Here is a 16,825-nt window from a genome sequence, read left to right as displayed (position 1 = left end):
TTCATTGGATGAGTATTAGCGTATTACCCGCATGATGAAGAGCATTGGTAATGGCTGGGGTGACCCGTCTTGTAAAAGACACTGCCCAGAAGAAGGCAATGGCAAACCGCTTCTGTAGAAAAAGTTTCCAAGAGCAATCACGGGCATGGAGACCATGATCGGCCAGGTCGTACAACACGGCACATAGTGCTGACGTCATTCGACATGCACATGATGATGATAACAAAGGCTGCATGTATTCCTGTGTAGAAGGTCACCCTTCGGTCTCCTTCGATCCTCACTGAAATTCTGTGGAAACCATTCTTCCCTGCGCAGGTAACTGCAATTAACTTGTGACCGCTGTGCCACTTGGTTTCTATGAAAACATGAACTTGCTTCGGCAGATGGTTGTCAGTGGGAATGCCTCGGCACACGGTGGGGAAGGACCACAGTCTAGGGTCCTTCTCCCGTGGGAGTTGAGGGGTGGGGGTGTTGGGGGTATACCCCCTAAATGTAAATACGAAAGAACAAAGTGCCACGTGGGTGGCAAAACTTTAGAACTTTGAAAATGTAAAGACAGTAGTGGTACCAACTGTAAAGAATTGAAAGTCTTTGAATGGTTATTGTATATAATTTTACTTCGGAATAAAGTATATTTTGCTTTAAAAAAAAACAAGGCACTTTCCACCCCCAGCTCCCATCGCATGGTTCAAAATAAAGCGATGGGGATGTTTAACATGTAGGTGCTGTCAGGGGTCCCATTTCGTGACTCCATCTACTTATTTGTACGAACCATTGATGCGCCACCCACGATTGTTTAGGGCATCAGCAGCCTCAGAAGTCGTAACGTGGAGCGTGCTCATAATGTGCTGTTTACTCTCCCAGTAACAATCCAGCCGATGGGACCTGCTGCTTCATCAGTAGCACAAGTACATTTTCTCAGCCCAAGCTCGCAATTTTAACGAATTTAGTGCATCCTGCTCAGAGGTTGCCATTGTGAATTCAATCACCCCTGCTTGAGCTCTGGCACTCAATGTGTGTGTGTGTGTGAACCAATTACTGCTAATTAGTGCGGGCCTGGCTGGTGCTCAGAATCACAGACATCTCCTCAGGCCTCGTTAGGCAGTTCCAGTGTTTTCTGAGCAGGTCTGACACGTTTACACTATGTACAGATTGCTCTATGTGGGATTGGCACCGACCTATCGGGCTAAGTGGTGTCCGTCTCTGCCAGGACAACGCCGCGATGTCTCCTGGAAATTCTGGAAAATCCAAGTGCGAAAGAAATAAAACGGTCCGCTGGAAGAACTCAGTGGGTGGAGCAACATCTGTGGGGGGTGGGGGGGGGGGGGTTCAAAACCCTGCATCAGGACTGAAACGGAAATGTCAGCAAAGTTCCTCTTCCCTCCCCCCTCCCACACACAGACGCTACTTGACCTATCGACTTCCTCCAGCTGATTGTTTGTTGCTCCAGACCGCAGCATCTACAGCCTCTTGTCTCATCATTGCTGAGTAAATTGCTGTGTGCTGATACTCGGTTCATGTCCAGAATGAATGAGCCACTGCTGTTAATCCCTCAACTTTTCCTTCAGGCACGGCTTTTTCAAACTGCGGTGACATCAAACTCCCGACACCCAGAAACGACTAGAGCAGGGATTTCCAACCCTTAGAAACCCCGCCATTAACCCAACGGTCCGTGGAACCCCTGCACTGGAGGAGCAGTCTGCCCTGGGAAGGTGAATAATGAGAGGAAGCCTAACTCTCCAGTTGCAGTTTTTTCTTTGGGAGCTCTCAGCATGCTGTCCGGGAATGTGGTTGGGGAGAGGAGGCACGAGTCAGAGTGCAGACACTGGCTGCTTCTCTGAAATCGAACCAAACAAATGATGTGCAAATCATTTACAACAGAGCAAAGCCGCTGGAGGAACTCACCAGGTCACCTGCGAGGTTTCGACCCAAAACTTATATATTCCTTTCTCTCAACAGGTGTTGCCTGGCCGGCTGAGTTCTTCCAGCAGATTGTTTGTTGTTCCAGATTGCAGCATCTTCTGTCTGCAAAAGAAATATTTATTTCTAGATCAAACTTTGAATTTGCTTTTCAATAAAGTTTGATAAAGAACTCTGAAGAATGCACATTGGATCTCAATTGCATGCTGTCTTCCAAGAGTCTGGAGCCATTCGAGGCTGGTTACGGTAAGACTGGCCCAGTAAGGGTGGCTGGGTACAGGTCGGCCCAGTGGTAGTCCACAGACTCAATGAAACCAGGCCCATGGATCTGCCCTGGGTGGAGGGGCTTCAACTGAGCAACTTTGGGTGAAATCCTGCGGACTGGAGGGTGGGGGTCTCTGATGAACTACCTGGTAGGGCCCTGAAAACCTGTGCCAACCTGCTGACAGGAGTGCTCAAGATCAGCCTCGATCTCTCACTGCTGCCGTCAGAGGTTCCCACCTGCTTCCAAAGGGTGACATTCATATGGGTGCCCAAGAAGAGCAGGCTGAGCTGCCTCAGTGACTCGCATCTACTGTGATGAAGTGCATTGAGAGGTAGGTCGTGGCAAGAGTCAACACCCGCCTAAGCAAAGACCTGGACGTGCTGTAGCTGGGGTAACACATACCAGGCCTTATAGGGGGATCAGAAGTGGAAAGGCTGAGCAATTTCAAGTTCCTGGGTGCCACCATCTCTGAGGAACCATTCTGGCTGCAACATATCGATGCAGCTACAAAGAAGACACAACAGCAGCTCTAGTTTATTAGGAGTTTGAGGACACTTGGTATGTCACCGAAGACACTCAAAAGTTTCTACAGATATACTGTGGAGAGCATTCCAACTGGCTGCATCGCTGTCTGGTATGCACAGTTTCAGAAAAAGCTGAAGAAAGTTGTGAATTCTGTCTGCTCCATCATGGTCACTAACCTCTCCAGCATCAAGGACATCTTCAATAGGTGATGCCTGAAAAAGATGGCATCCGTCATTAAGAACTCCCATCACCCAGGACAAATCCTCTTCTTGTTGCTACCATCAAGATGGGGGTATAGGAGCCTGAAGACATACACTCGACATTTCAGGCACAGCCAATTTATTTATTTGTTTAGAGATACAGCACAGAAATAGCCCTTCCTGCCCTTTAAGCCGTGCTGCACAGCAACCCAGGCGACCCCTGATTTAACCCTAACCTATTCATGGGCCAGTTTACAACACCCGATGCTTACTAACTGTCTTTGGTCAGCGGGAGGAAACCGGAGCACCCGGAGGAAATCCGTGCATTCAATGGGGAGAATGTACAGATGGCGTCAGAATTGAACTCTGACGTCCCGAGCTGTAATAGTGTCACAATAACCACTACGTTACCATGGCGCCCACGGATGCTGAACTCCTTCCCCTCCCTCATCGGATTTCTGAATGGACAATGGATCCACGAGCACTAACTCGCCATTTTCACCTCTTTCTTTGCACTGCCTTTGAATTTTAATTTTATATACTATACTCTTATTGTAGTTTACAGTCTTTTTTAATTATTATGTATTGTGCCGCTGCTACACAATAACAATTCTCACAACATAAGTCTATGATACTAAAGGAGTCTCTGAGGGGCCAGGATGCTCAGGGACAGCCCTTCCTCCTCTGTACCGTGATAAGCAGTAAACTGTAATGGTAGAGCATAAGACGTAGGCAATTTGTCCAATCAAGTCTGCTCCACCATTCCATCATAGCTGATTTTATTATCCCTCTCAACCTGATTCTCCTGCCTTCTCAACGTAACCTTTGACAGCCTTACTAATCAGGAACCTATCAACCTCCACTTTAAATATAGCCAATAGTAGAATAACCTAGACTATTTTTTGATATAATCTATAATCTCATCTCTGTGCTACAATGACTAGCAGATTAAATCCTCTTCTTTCTCTTATACTATGTAATTTTCTTTCAATAGCTTTGTTCAGTTGTATAAACTCCTTTTAATATTTCACGGGAGTTCCCTGATGTCACTTTAGTCAATAATGTCTTTTTATTATTGTTAAGCTCTCTGTTATTTCTTGAATCATTCTGCACTAGTAGCACGTAGACGGTTTATGATTTTCAGAATTCTCGAGCCAGGCGGTCTTTGCAAGCTCGTGCTCCAGTGTAAGTTCGGAATCAGAACCAGAATCGGGTTTAATATCACCGTCACGTGTCATGCAATTTGTTGTCTTTGTGGTGGCAATACGATGCAATACGTAATAATAGAAAAACAACATGAGTTACAGTAAGTATATATATATTAAATAGTTAAATTAAATAAGTAGTGCAAAAATAGAAATTTTAAAAAAAGTAGTGATGTAGTGTTCAATGTCCATTCAGAAATTGGATGGTAGATGGGAAGAATTTGCCCCTGAAGCACTGAGTGTGTGCCTTAAGACTCCTGTACCTCCTTCCTGATGGTTGTAATGAGAGCAAAGCATGACACGGGTGATGGGGGTCCTTAATGATGGACGCCGTCTTTTTGAGGCATCAGTTTTCAAGAGCACAAGTGATAGAAGACATCAAAGCAATGAAAGGACAAAGAAAGGCAATAGAAATTCAGCATATCCCTGTCGACCATTACCATAGTTTATTGATGCAGCACAGAAAACTTTCTCTCCGGATGTGTAATGGCTTGGTATGACAGCTGCTCTGCATACGACCACAAGAAACTGCAGAGAGTTGTGGGCACAACTGAGCACATCATGAGGACCAGTCTTCCCTCTATGGACTCTGTCTATAATTCTCGCTGCCTCAGTAAAGCAGTAACATAATCAAAGAACCTGCCGATCCCAGGCACTCTCTCTTCTCCCCTCTCCTGTTGGGCAGAAGATGAAAAAGCCTGAACACATTTGCCACCATGTGTAAGAGCAGCTTCCATCCATCGATATCAGACTCTTGAATGGATTACTGGTACAATAAGATAGACCCTTGGCCTCACAATCTACCTCCTTATGATCTTCCACTTGATCATTAATATGCACTGCACCTTTTCAGTAGCTTTTACATTTTGATCTGCATTTTTATTATTTCACAACATATGCCAGTGATATTAAATCAGATTCTGATTCTAGCTCAATGCACACTGTGTAATGAGTTGATCTGTATATAGAATATGCAAGACAAGCTTTTCACTGTATCTTGGTACATGCAACAATAATAAACCAATATCAACACCAATAGTGTGAAGGGTGAACCTGAGGTTAATTGGATATTATGTTAATGAATATTGTGATGCTTCACAAGGCTCAGTGTTCTTGTCCTGCTGTTTGTTATTTGCTGTCTTATACTAAATTTGGTATCGACACTCATCTGCAACCTGTTAATACCGATATTAACTGTAATGATGTACTTTATGTAAAACATCCCATCAATATCCAGATCAATATTTTTCTGCCCAGCGATAGCATTACAAGAGAATTACAGTATCTTTTCACATTTTTTGGCTGTGCATATTGGTTGCTTTGCCCCCTTACATTACAACACTTCATTGGTGGGTTCTGACTGTGGCGAAGTGTGGGGCTCTCAGTGATAAGGGCAAAAGGCAAGCAATGCCTTTTAATGAGCCTGAATCTACTCCTTGCCCAGATATGCTGAGACTTTCTGTATCCACTAATAGTCTGTTGCGCCACCGTGTGTCAGTGTCAAGCAATTACAGATGAAAAAGAGCTGTTTTAACACCTTCCACCGCACTCCAACACAACTTACAAACATTGAAATACTTTTGAAGTCTAGTAGCAAATGTGCAGCTGCTTTATATACCAAAAGCTCCTGCAAACAGCAATGTTATGTCAATGAGATAATCTGCTCTAGGATTTTCATTTCAGAATAAATATTGCCTTGCGCTCCATAGAAAACTCACCTGATCTTAGTCAAAACAGTATCATGATGTCCTTTACATCAGCTTGAGACACTTGATTGGAATTATAAGGTAGGCTATTTGATCAATGCTAAAAAGACACCTAGTCTGCTTGCTATTAACAGGGATTTTGCCTCCACCAGTAAAAAAACTGAAAATTGGATCAATCCATTGTACTCTTTCTGATGGAAATCAGCATGAAAAACAGTTCTCCCTGGGCTAGATTGTGATCACAATAATTCATGGCTGAAGTTGTGCCTACAGTAAAAGTCTAATAATCTGACATTTACAGCATGTTTTGTGGTACTGGAATAGCAAATTTTCTGGACGTTTGGATGTCATTCCTGTTAATTCTTTTTATTAGATTTTCAAGATGTCACAGGGAACTCGATAAGCTTCAGGGTGTATGGGATTAGAGAGTCTCAGGATGACTAGGTAACCGTGGACTCGGGAGAATGCAGGGACCGATGAGTCTCCTCAAAGAGTAAGTTGAACAGCTGAGGGGAAGAAAAAATAGTCTTCAATCAGATGGCTTATGATTTATGGAATTCTCTAGAGGCCTTTGAAAGGTCACTTACTAGAGGCTGATAGAATTTAGATATTAAATAAATGAAAGAATAAGGTAATAATGTGAAGCTGACATGGCTGAGACCATCAGATATGACCTTATTTATATTTCTACAGATGTACTGTGGAGAGCATTCCGACTGGTTACGTCACTGCCTGATGTGGAAGATCATAAGAGGCTGCGGAGGGCTGTCGACTGAGTCAGCTCCATCATGGGCACAAACCTCTCCACCATTAAGGACAACTTCAAAAGGAAATGCCTCAAGGATGTAGCAAGTAAGGGCTCTCGCCATCCAGGACATGTCCTCTTCTCACTTCTACCGCCAGAATCAGATTTACAGTTCAAAGTAAATTTATTATCAAAGTACATATATGTCACCATATACAGCTCTGAGATTCACTTTCTTGCAAGCATACCCAATAAATCCATGGAATAATAGCCATAACAGAATCAATGGAAGACCACACCAACTGGCCTTTAACCAGTGTACAGAAGATAGCAAACTGCAAATACAAAAAAAAGGAAAAAATAATAATAATTAATGAGTAATTGATATCAAGAACATGCGATGAAGAGTCCTTGAATGTGAGTCCATTGAACATTTCAATGATGGGGCAGGGGCAAGTGAAGTTGAGTGAAGTTATCCCCTCTGGTTCAAGAGCCTGACGACCGAGGGGTAGTAACTATTCCTGTCATGTCAGTGACATGTTGTGTGATCTGTTTTATGGCAGTAATACTGTGCAACACATAAACAAACTATAAATTACAATAATAAATAGATGTTAAAATTAAATAAAATTAGTGGTGCAAAAAGAGAGCAACAAATAGTGGTGTTCATTGTCTATTCAAAAATCTGATGGTGGAGGGAAGGAAGTTGTTCCTAAAACATTGAGTGTGGCTCCTCTTCAAGCTCCTGTACCTCCTCTCTGATGTTAGTCATACGAAGAGAGCATGTCCTGGGTGATGAGGGTTCTTAATGATAGATGTCACCTTTTTGAAGATGTCCTCATTGCTGGGGAGGCTAGTGTCTGTGATCAAGCTGGCTGAGTTTACAACTTTCTGCAGTTTTTTTTCTGATCCTGTGTGGAGGCCACTCCATATCAACCAGTTAGAATATTCTCCACAGTACACCTGTAGAAATTTATTGGAGTCTTTACTCACGTATAATGATCAGGGGAATTACAGGAGCCTGAAGACCCACAACCAATGTTTTAGGAACAAATTCTTCTAATTTGACATCAGATTTCTGAATGGTCCATGAATCCATGAACATTAATCTCTTTTCACCTATTTCTATCTATCTACCTATATAGTAAATTTTAATAATTTTTCAATGTGTTTCTCTGTACTGCTGCCAAAAAATAACAAATTCATGATACATGTTAGTGATGATAAACTTGTCTCTGATTCTAAATGAACATTGTGAAGACCCAAAGGGTTAAGTAGACAGTTCTTATTGTTATTTCTGCTCTTCTTATGCTCAAGCTATGAGATATTTGTCTATACTCATATGCAACCTGTTAATATTTATACATTTATTGATGTAAAACATCCGTGGTGCTTCTGGATGGGTTTTGTTATCTGGAGTCTGGATCAATATTTTTCTTCCCAAACACTTCCTGATGAGCATTTACTGAAACAATACAGAGTTCAAATTTTCTGGACGGTGAAATACCAGAGTTTGAGTGCACTAGGAATTGAATTTACTGCTGTGCATGTCATAAGATCACGGGTTTCCCATCACAGGTTTCCTCTACTGCCAGTATAAATTGCATCTTTTACCCATGATACAGGACCCACATCAAACACTCACAGAAACACTGGCAACAGGCATGGGGATCGGCAGTGAGGCATCAATTAAAGGTTCCGTGCTTTGACCTCAGTGCCAGCCACAGGGTTATGGGACTGGTTGCCCCTTCATTCCTTACAACATTTTTGTACAATGAACCCTGGATATTAATGCTTGACTAGCACGCTGGAGCTACAACCAAGACCTGGCTCTCAGGGGAGTTTACATGAGGTAAGTACCCACCGAGGTCATTAGACCAAAAGATATAGGAGCAGAATTAGGCCAGTCAGCCCACTGAATCTATTCCACCATTCCACTATGGCTGATTTATCATCCCTATCAACACATTCTCTTGCCTTAAGACCACAACACCATAAGGTATTAGGCCACTTGGCGCATCAAGTCTGTTCCACCATTTTATCAAAGCTGTTCTATTTCCCTCTCAGCCCCAATCTCCTGCCTTCTCCCCATATTCCTTCACTCCCTGCCCAGTCAAGAATCTATCAACCTCTGCCTTAAATATACCCAATGACTTGACTTCCACAGCTGCTTGTGGCAATGAATTCCACAGGTTCATCACTCTCTGGCTAAAGAAATTCCTCCTCATCTCCATTCTAAATGGACGTCCCTCCATTCCAAGGTGGAGCCCTCTGGCCCTAGATTCTCCAACTATTGGAAACATCTTCTCTGCCCTCGGTAGAAGCTGCACTTCTTTCTTATCCTTTCCCCACAGCCCTGTGCATTTTTCCATTTGAGCTTATATCTGACTGCTGTTTGAAAGTTAATATTGCATCTCATTTTCACCACACTTTCAGGCTATCTTGTATTGATTTATGGACATCAATTTGTATTTATATAACTTATTCTCAATTAGGAAAGTAAAATCAATCATAATCTCTCTTGGTAACATTAAGAAGTGGAATTATAGACCATAAGACATAGGAGTAGAATTAGGCCATTCAGCCCATTTGTCTTGCTCGATCATTCCAACATGGCTGATTTATTATCTCTCTCAAATACCTATACTGCCTTCACTCCGTAAGTAAGACCTGTTATATCTCAAGTTAGAAATACTTTGCCGTTGTGCCCCCTCCTTTGTGAAAATCGCAAGAACTCTAGTTAAGGGGGGTCAACTGACCCAAGAGAGAGAGAGACGTGCGAAAGACCACGTTCTCCCAAGAAGCAGAATAAAAGTGACTTTGACTATTGTCTCATGGAGACCACCTGAAAAGCCCTCGGGCAAAGTGGGCTGGTTGAGAGAGAGATCGCATTACCTGCAACTTGATTGACACCTGCGATCCCGTGAAGAAGTATAAAGGCGGGTCTGAGGGGAGGACCCTCAGACGCACCAAGGAGACACCAAGGAAGCATGATACCGATTCCCGTGGGAGCGGGAAGCCATTTTTTTTAGGAAGCCACGTGCGTCAGATTCCGGATTGGGAATCTGTGGCTGAAGCCAAAGGAAAATCGCTTTTAGCTAACAACTGATTCCAGGGAATTGTTTCGCAAAGACAACGGGCAAGTGTTCTTTCTCTCACCAGTCCTCTCTCTCTCCAACACGTGAAATGCCAGCGGTTCCCAAACGGAAAAGACTGCAGATTTCTAAGTGACTTTAATATTCAATTGGACTCAGTATTACCCCTAGACAACTATAGAGCTTATTTCTGATTAATTATTATTACACCGGTGTTTTAGATTGAGTATTGACGACGTATATGATCTGAATGTTTGTATTAACCTTACGTTTGTGCCCCTTTTTGAATAAAACGTTTGAAAATAGTAGCATCAGACTCAGCTGATCCATCTATCTTTGCTGGTAAGTTACCTGGTTACGGGGTTTTCGTAACAGTGACAATAACTGTCCACTCTTTGTCAACCTGAAAAAATGTCTCAAATGGACACATTTGCACTACTGTAAAGGATGGAGACATGAATTTTTTTTTATTGAAGGTGAAAAGCATCTTTAGAGCTAAACACAAACATGAGAACTTTTGCTGATGCTGGAAATCCAAAGCAACCAACACAAAATGTTGGGGGATCTCAAAAGGTCAGGCAGCATTCATAAAAAGAGTAAACAGTCAATGTTTTGGGCTGAAACCCTTCCTGGTCTGAAATGTCTACTGTTTACACTTTTCCATGGATGCTGCCTGACCTGTTGTGTTCCTCCAGCATTTTGTGTGTCCTGCTTCAGGTTTAGACTATTGATAAGCCAGCAGTTTGCTCAGCAATCAATTTATTGCTGTTTTCCACATATTGGGCAGGGAGGACTGAGATCTTCTTCTGAGTCTTCTGATTTGATTTACAGTTGAAAATTTACTTACACACAAAAGGGATACTACAGATGCTGGAATTCAAGAGCAATGCACACAATGTACCGGAGGAGCTCAGCAAGTCAGTCGGCACCTGTGGAGAGGAATAAACAGTCAATGTTTTGTGCTGAGATCCGAGTAATGGTTATCATTCCTGAGTTGGGGATTTGAACCATAAGCAGAGATGCAGTAGTTTAGACAGAAAGGGTATAGAATTTACAAGAATGAGAGATGTAAATATTAAAACACTCTGAGGGGACTCAGGGCATGTTGATGTGAGAGGTCCCGGCATGCTGGTGAGTAGCTAATGTTGTTTTGTTATTCAAGAAGTGATCCAGGGATAATCCTGGATTCATTAGATGTGCGAGTCACACGTCTGTGGTAGAGAAGTTACTGGAGAGAATTCTTTGGGCATTAATGGGAATTTGAAAAACTATGGCCTAATTTGGAAAAGCCAGCATAGCTTTGTGAAGGGTAATTCATATCTTACTTACTTGATTGAGGTTTTTGACCAAGTGATGCAGGTGGTTGATGAAGATAGAGGGGTAGATGTTTACATGAGTTTTAGTAAGGCATTTGACAAGGTGCCTCATGAAAGACTCATCCAGAAGATTAAGGTGCAAGGGATAGATGGTGAATTGTCCATTTGAATTCAGAACTGGCTTGTGCATAGAAGACAGAGTGTAGTAGTTGAAGGGACTTATTCGAGTTGGACGTCTGTGTGCTGTTGTGTGAATGAAATCGCCGAAGAAAATTACTGGTAGATACAATGCAGCTTCTTTATTCAATAAAACAAGGTACAGCAGGCATTAAATGGAGACGCTTTCAGTGAAAATGTCTGCTGGCCCAACATGGGGCTTGATATTTACGTGCTAAACATGAAGAACAGTTCCATGTTTACAAAGTATACACAATGCTTCCTTCTGAAATGACATACAAACTTCACAGCTCATGATTTGCATCCATCCCACAGAAGCCAGCATCTTCTGAACTGGAACTCACAGCTTTTAGGAATGCATTGTTCCAAATTAAATCCACAGTACATTTTCAAAGAAAAGAAGACGGGTAGCCAAAGCCATTTGCTAAATATAAATGACCTAAACCCAAAAGACACTTGAACACTGTGATTAGCGGTGTTCTGCAGAGATATGCACTGGGACCTCTGCTGTTTGTGATGTATTTACAGTACTGTACAAACATCTTATGCACATATATATAGCTAGTGTGCCTAAGACACTTGCACAGTATTGCATTTGTCAATGTGCAGCTGAGAGCAAGTTTGTAAGTCTGGCAGGAACAAATGTTGGGAATGGTGAGGGTGCAGCACCATGGGAGAGATGCGGGGCAGGTGGCAAAGAGGAGTGCCAGGAGTGGGGTGGGACACGGGTGCAGGCACACCTAGCCCTGAGACACCAGGCAAGGTAATTTGATTCAAAACAATTGGTTTATTAAACATTGCCCTCTCACTTCCCTTTTTCCCAACCATGATTCCGCTCTCCCTGCCCCATTCCCACTCAGTCCACAATAGAGACCCATAACAGAATCAGGTTTATCATCACTCACATATCACGATATTTCTTTTCTTTTGCAGCAGCATTACAGTGCAATACATAATATTATTTCAGTATTCTGCAAAAATGTAAAGCACCCTAGCTGCAGTGGTGCTCGAAAGTTTGTGAACCTGGCAGAATTTTTCTACTTCTGCAAAAATATGACCTAAAATGTGATCAGATCTTCACGTAAGTCCTAAAACTGGATAAAGAGAACCAAATTAAATAACACAAAAATATATATATTTATTCATTTAGTTATTTATTGAGAAAAATGATCCAATATTTGTTGGAAAACGTATGTGAACTTTTGCTTTCAGTGATTGGGTGACCCCCTTGCAGGCAATGACTTCAACCATTTCTGATAGCTTTTGATCAGTCCTGAACATTGGCAGGGAAGAATTCTAGGCCATTCTGTTGACAAAACTGCTTTAATTCTGGGATGTTGGTGGACTTCCTTGCACGAACTGCTTGCTTCAGGTCCTTCCACAACATTTCTATAGGATTAGGGTCAGGACTTTGACTCAGCCATTCCAAAAGACAAATTTTCTTCTATTTAAACCATTGTGTTGTTGATTTGCTCGTCTTTCTGATCATTGTCCTGTTGCATTATCCAACTTCTATTAAGCTTCAAGTGATGGACAGCTACCCAAACAGTCTCCTGTATATCTTGATACAATTTTGAGTATATTATTCCCTTGAAGATTGCGAACTGTCCAGGCTCTGAGGCAGTAAAACAGCCCCAAACCATAGTGCTCCTTCTACCATGCTTCACAGTTGGGATGACTTTTTGGTGTTCCTGTACAGTACCCTTTCCCCTCCAAATATAGCCATGTGCATTTCTGCCAAAAAAGTTCAACTTTTGTCTATTCTGCCCACAAAACATTGTCCCAGAAGTGTTGTGGAATATCTGAGTGGTCTTTTGCAAACTTGAGTTGTGCAACAATGTACTTTTTGGAGAGCAGTGGTTTCCTCTGTATTGTTCCATGGTATACTTCCATGAACAACATTCTTATTGTGTTTTTCTTTAAGTAGACACAAGAACAGAGACTTTAGCAAGTTCTAGATATTTCTGCAGGTCTTTTGTTGCCACCCTTGGGTCCTTTTTCACTTCCTTCAGCATTCCATGTTGTGTACTTGGTGTGACCTCGCAACAGTACTGAATTTCCTCCATTTGTAGACAATTTCTCTTACTGTGGACTGACCAACACCCAGGTCTTTAGAAATGCTTTTGTAGCCTTTTCCAGCTTGATGCATCTCTACAATTCTTCTTCCAGAGTCCTCTGAATTTTGTTTTGATCACGACATGATACACATAGACAGATCCCTGTTAGGAAGAGCAGCTATGTCAGTAACCTGACTTTGTGTGTCTTTTTATAGGGCAGGGCACTTTAACAATCCACACCTCAATCTCATCTTATTAACTGGAACACCTGACTCCAAATAGATTTCATAGAAGTCATTACTCCAGACGTTCTGTAAAAAATTCTACAGGGTTCACAAACTTTATAGCAGCACTGTATATATATATATACTTAAGGCTTTGTACAGTGCTGGATGAAAATGTACACAGGTGAATTAATAAGTTTGCAGATGACTGGCAAAGATCAGTTACAGATGTGGGTGGAGGAATGGCAGATGTAGTTTAAACTGGCCGAATGTGAAGTGTTGCACCTTGGTAGGTCAAATGTAAAGAGACAGTACATTGGTAAGGACAAGACCCTTAGCAGTGTTGATGAGCAGAGGGATCTTGGGGTTCATGTTGATAGCTCCCTGAAAGTGGCAACTCAGATAGATAGGATGATTATGAAGCCATATAGCGTGGTTGGCTTTATTGGTAGAGACACAAAGTTCAAAATTCAAGAATTATATTGTAGTTTTATAAAACTCTATAATCAAGCTGCACTTGGCTTATTGCATACCATTCAGGTTGCCCCACTGTAGGAAGGATGTTGAAGCTTTGGAGAGGGTGCAGAAGAAGTTTAGCAGAATGCTGCCTGGATTAAAGGGCACATGTTATAACGAGAGGTTAGACAAACAAGTTGTTTTCTTTCGAGCGGCGGAGGCTGAGAGCAGATCTGATAGAGGTTTATAAGATTATGAAAGGCATAGATAGAGCAGACAGACAATATCATTTTCACAGGGATGAAATGCCTAATGTCAGAGGGCATGCATTTGGGCGAGAGGGGGTAATTTCAAAGGAGTTGTTCAAACGGAGAGTGGTGAGTGCTATGTGTGTTCTTAATAAAGACAAACAACGTTTAAAAATGCTAGCTCATATTTATTAATAGTAATGTGGCTTCAGCCTGACACGAGCATGTGTGCCCATCTCATGGCTTCATCTCGGTCTGAGCACTTGCAGCCAGCTCATCATCATCACCTCTGGTCTTGGGTGAACCGGCTGCATTCCACACTGGGAACTGCAGTTCTTTATTATGTACACACATTATAACACACCTTCCTCCTTTAAAGAAAGAAACAAACACAATATTATGTCTTCATAAACCTGCAAGAAACAATAATGGTTTCCACAAAGGTATTTACATTAACTTCAATTGTAATGATCAAAGGCAGTCTCTTATTCACTTTTCATTTTTAGAATCTTTTTATTAATACATAATCTTCTATAACTATAGAATAATACAAAACTTCATCAAATTAATATGTTACAATTAATAGAGCTGAAGAAAAAAAACTAATCATAATATATAAAAATGAAAAAAAAATATATATAGAAAAAAGAAGGGGAAAAAAGAACCCCATCTAACTAAGAAAAAAAAAAACCATTAACTACAAAAAAACCCATTAGGAATCAACCCCCGGAAGCAATACATTTAACCATCATCTAGATATATAGAAAAAAGTCATCAACCTCCAATTCACATTTTTTTTTTGAAAAAGATAATAAAATTGGAAGGAAACCATATAGAATAATTCAAATTAAATGGTAATATTTGGCAAAAGAACCCCATCTTCTCTCAAAATCAAATCGAGGTTCAAAAGTTCTACTAATTTTTTCCAAGCTGAGACATAACATTACTTGAGAAAACCATTCAATTAATGTAGCAGAAGAGACATCTTTCCATTTTAATAAAATAGCCCTTCTTGCCAACAATGTAATAAATGCAATTACATGTTGATCTGAAGATGAAATACCCTGAATATGATGCGGAACTATTCCAAATAGAACAATTAGTCTATTGGTTGTAAATTAATTTTCAAAGCTTTAGAGATTGTAGAAAATAAAGATTTCCAAAACAGTTTTAATGAAGACCATGACCAGAACATATATGACAAAGTAGCTACTTCAGTTTTACATCTATCACAGTAATTATCTACACTAGGAAATATTTTAGATAGTCTCTCCTTTGTTAAATAATAATGATGAACAATTTTAAATTGAATTAAACAGTGGTTGGCACATATAGAAGAAGAATTTACGTTTTTCAAAATTTAAACCCAATCTTCATTCACAAAAGTCATATTAAGTTCTCTCTCCCAATCTTGTTTAATCTTTAGTGATAGGTTCTCTTTTTGTAACAAGAGTAAATTATAAATTCTGCTAATGGAACCTTTCACTAAGGGATTCAATTTCAAAATGGTATCCAACAAAGCAGATTCTTGTAAATATGGAAACTTAGGTAAATATCTCGTATTCACTCAACAACTTTCAATCAGTCTCTGAGGTGGTTTGGTGATTCTTTTTTGTCTTCTGTTTGTCTCCACAGTTGTATTGTTTTCCCCTGCTGTGTTAATATTCGTGTTTTTCTGTGAACTCTGAACAACAAGTTTATTTTTCACATCTGCTGGACCTTTTGGGCACATCATAGCTCTGGGTTGGAGCTTGTGGTCATAGATCCACATGATTCCTTCTCAGAGATGTTCCTCACTCTATATGGACCTGGTAGGAATGTGGAGCAACTTCCTCTTGCATATACCCTTGCATGGACCATGTACCAGAATTGTGATCTTGGATTCGCATTTTGTCTCCAGGCTTCAGGACCGGTAGGTTTTTCGCAGTCTTGTCTTGATACTGCTTCTGCTTTTCTTTCCCTTTCTCTTTAGCCATTTTGACCTTGACCTTCTTTAGGTGTCAACAAGTTTTCATGCATTGTAGAGTTTGTGCGTATGTGTCAGCCCATTGGCATTCGGGCTGGTGAAAGACCATTCTGCAGTGGCTCACTTCTGTAAATCGTCAGACTTTTGTGGAAGTCTTCTTGTCCTTCTTGCGCTTTCTTCATGAGGCCCTTTCACTACCTTGACCAAACTCTCTGACCTCGGCATGTGTGATGTGGGCTTGAAGTTACATGTCAAAATCCCAATGACTGGCGAAGAACTCAAATTCACAGCTCAAAAATTGTGGCCCATTATCTGATTCCACCTCACATAGAATTCCATACCTCATGAACACAGCTTTCAGGAGGGGTGATGTCTGCTTTGCTGGATGGTGATTGCAGTGTTGCACCATCTGCGTAATTTGAAAAGTAGCCTCTTACTACAATATGACTCTTCCCATTACAAACCAATAAATCCACTCCAACTTTGAAATCTGGCCTGCCTGGTACTGGGTGTGGTGTAAGTGACTCTGCTGGCTGCTTCGATCTGCAAGCCAGGCATATTTCACATGAAGCAGTGATCCGGCTGATGTCTTGATTCATTCTTGGCCAGCCCATCATTTCACAAGCTCTTTGTTTACATTTTTGTCCAACAAGATGCCCTTCATGTATCTTCTGGAGCATTTCCATGCCACACTGGAATCGCAAACCTGTTCCCTTTGAA

At 41.3% G+C, this 16,825-nt stretch overlaps 1 long non-coding RNA gene across 1 annotated transcript; it reads left to right on the top strand.

The window, feature by feature from the left end:
* Positions 1-9,969, top strand: LOC140738971 (uncharacterized). The gene is made up of 2 exons (XR_012101498.1): positions 1-315; positions 6,515-9,969. It is a non-coding gene; the product is annotated as an uncharacterized lncRNA (long non-coding RNA).
* The last annotated feature ends 6,856 nt before the right edge of the window (positions 9,970-16,825 follow it).

The sequence above is a fragment of the Hemitrygon akajei genome, chromosome 14, assembly GCF_048418815.1.
Source record: "Hemitrygon akajei chromosome 14, sHemAka1.3, whole genome shotgun sequence".
Taxonomy (NCBI): Eukaryota; Metazoa; Chordata; class Chondrichthyes; order Myliobatiformes; family Dasyatidae; genus Hemitrygon; species Hemitrygon akajei.
This window is presented reverse-complemented; position numbering and strand designations above follow the sequence as displayed.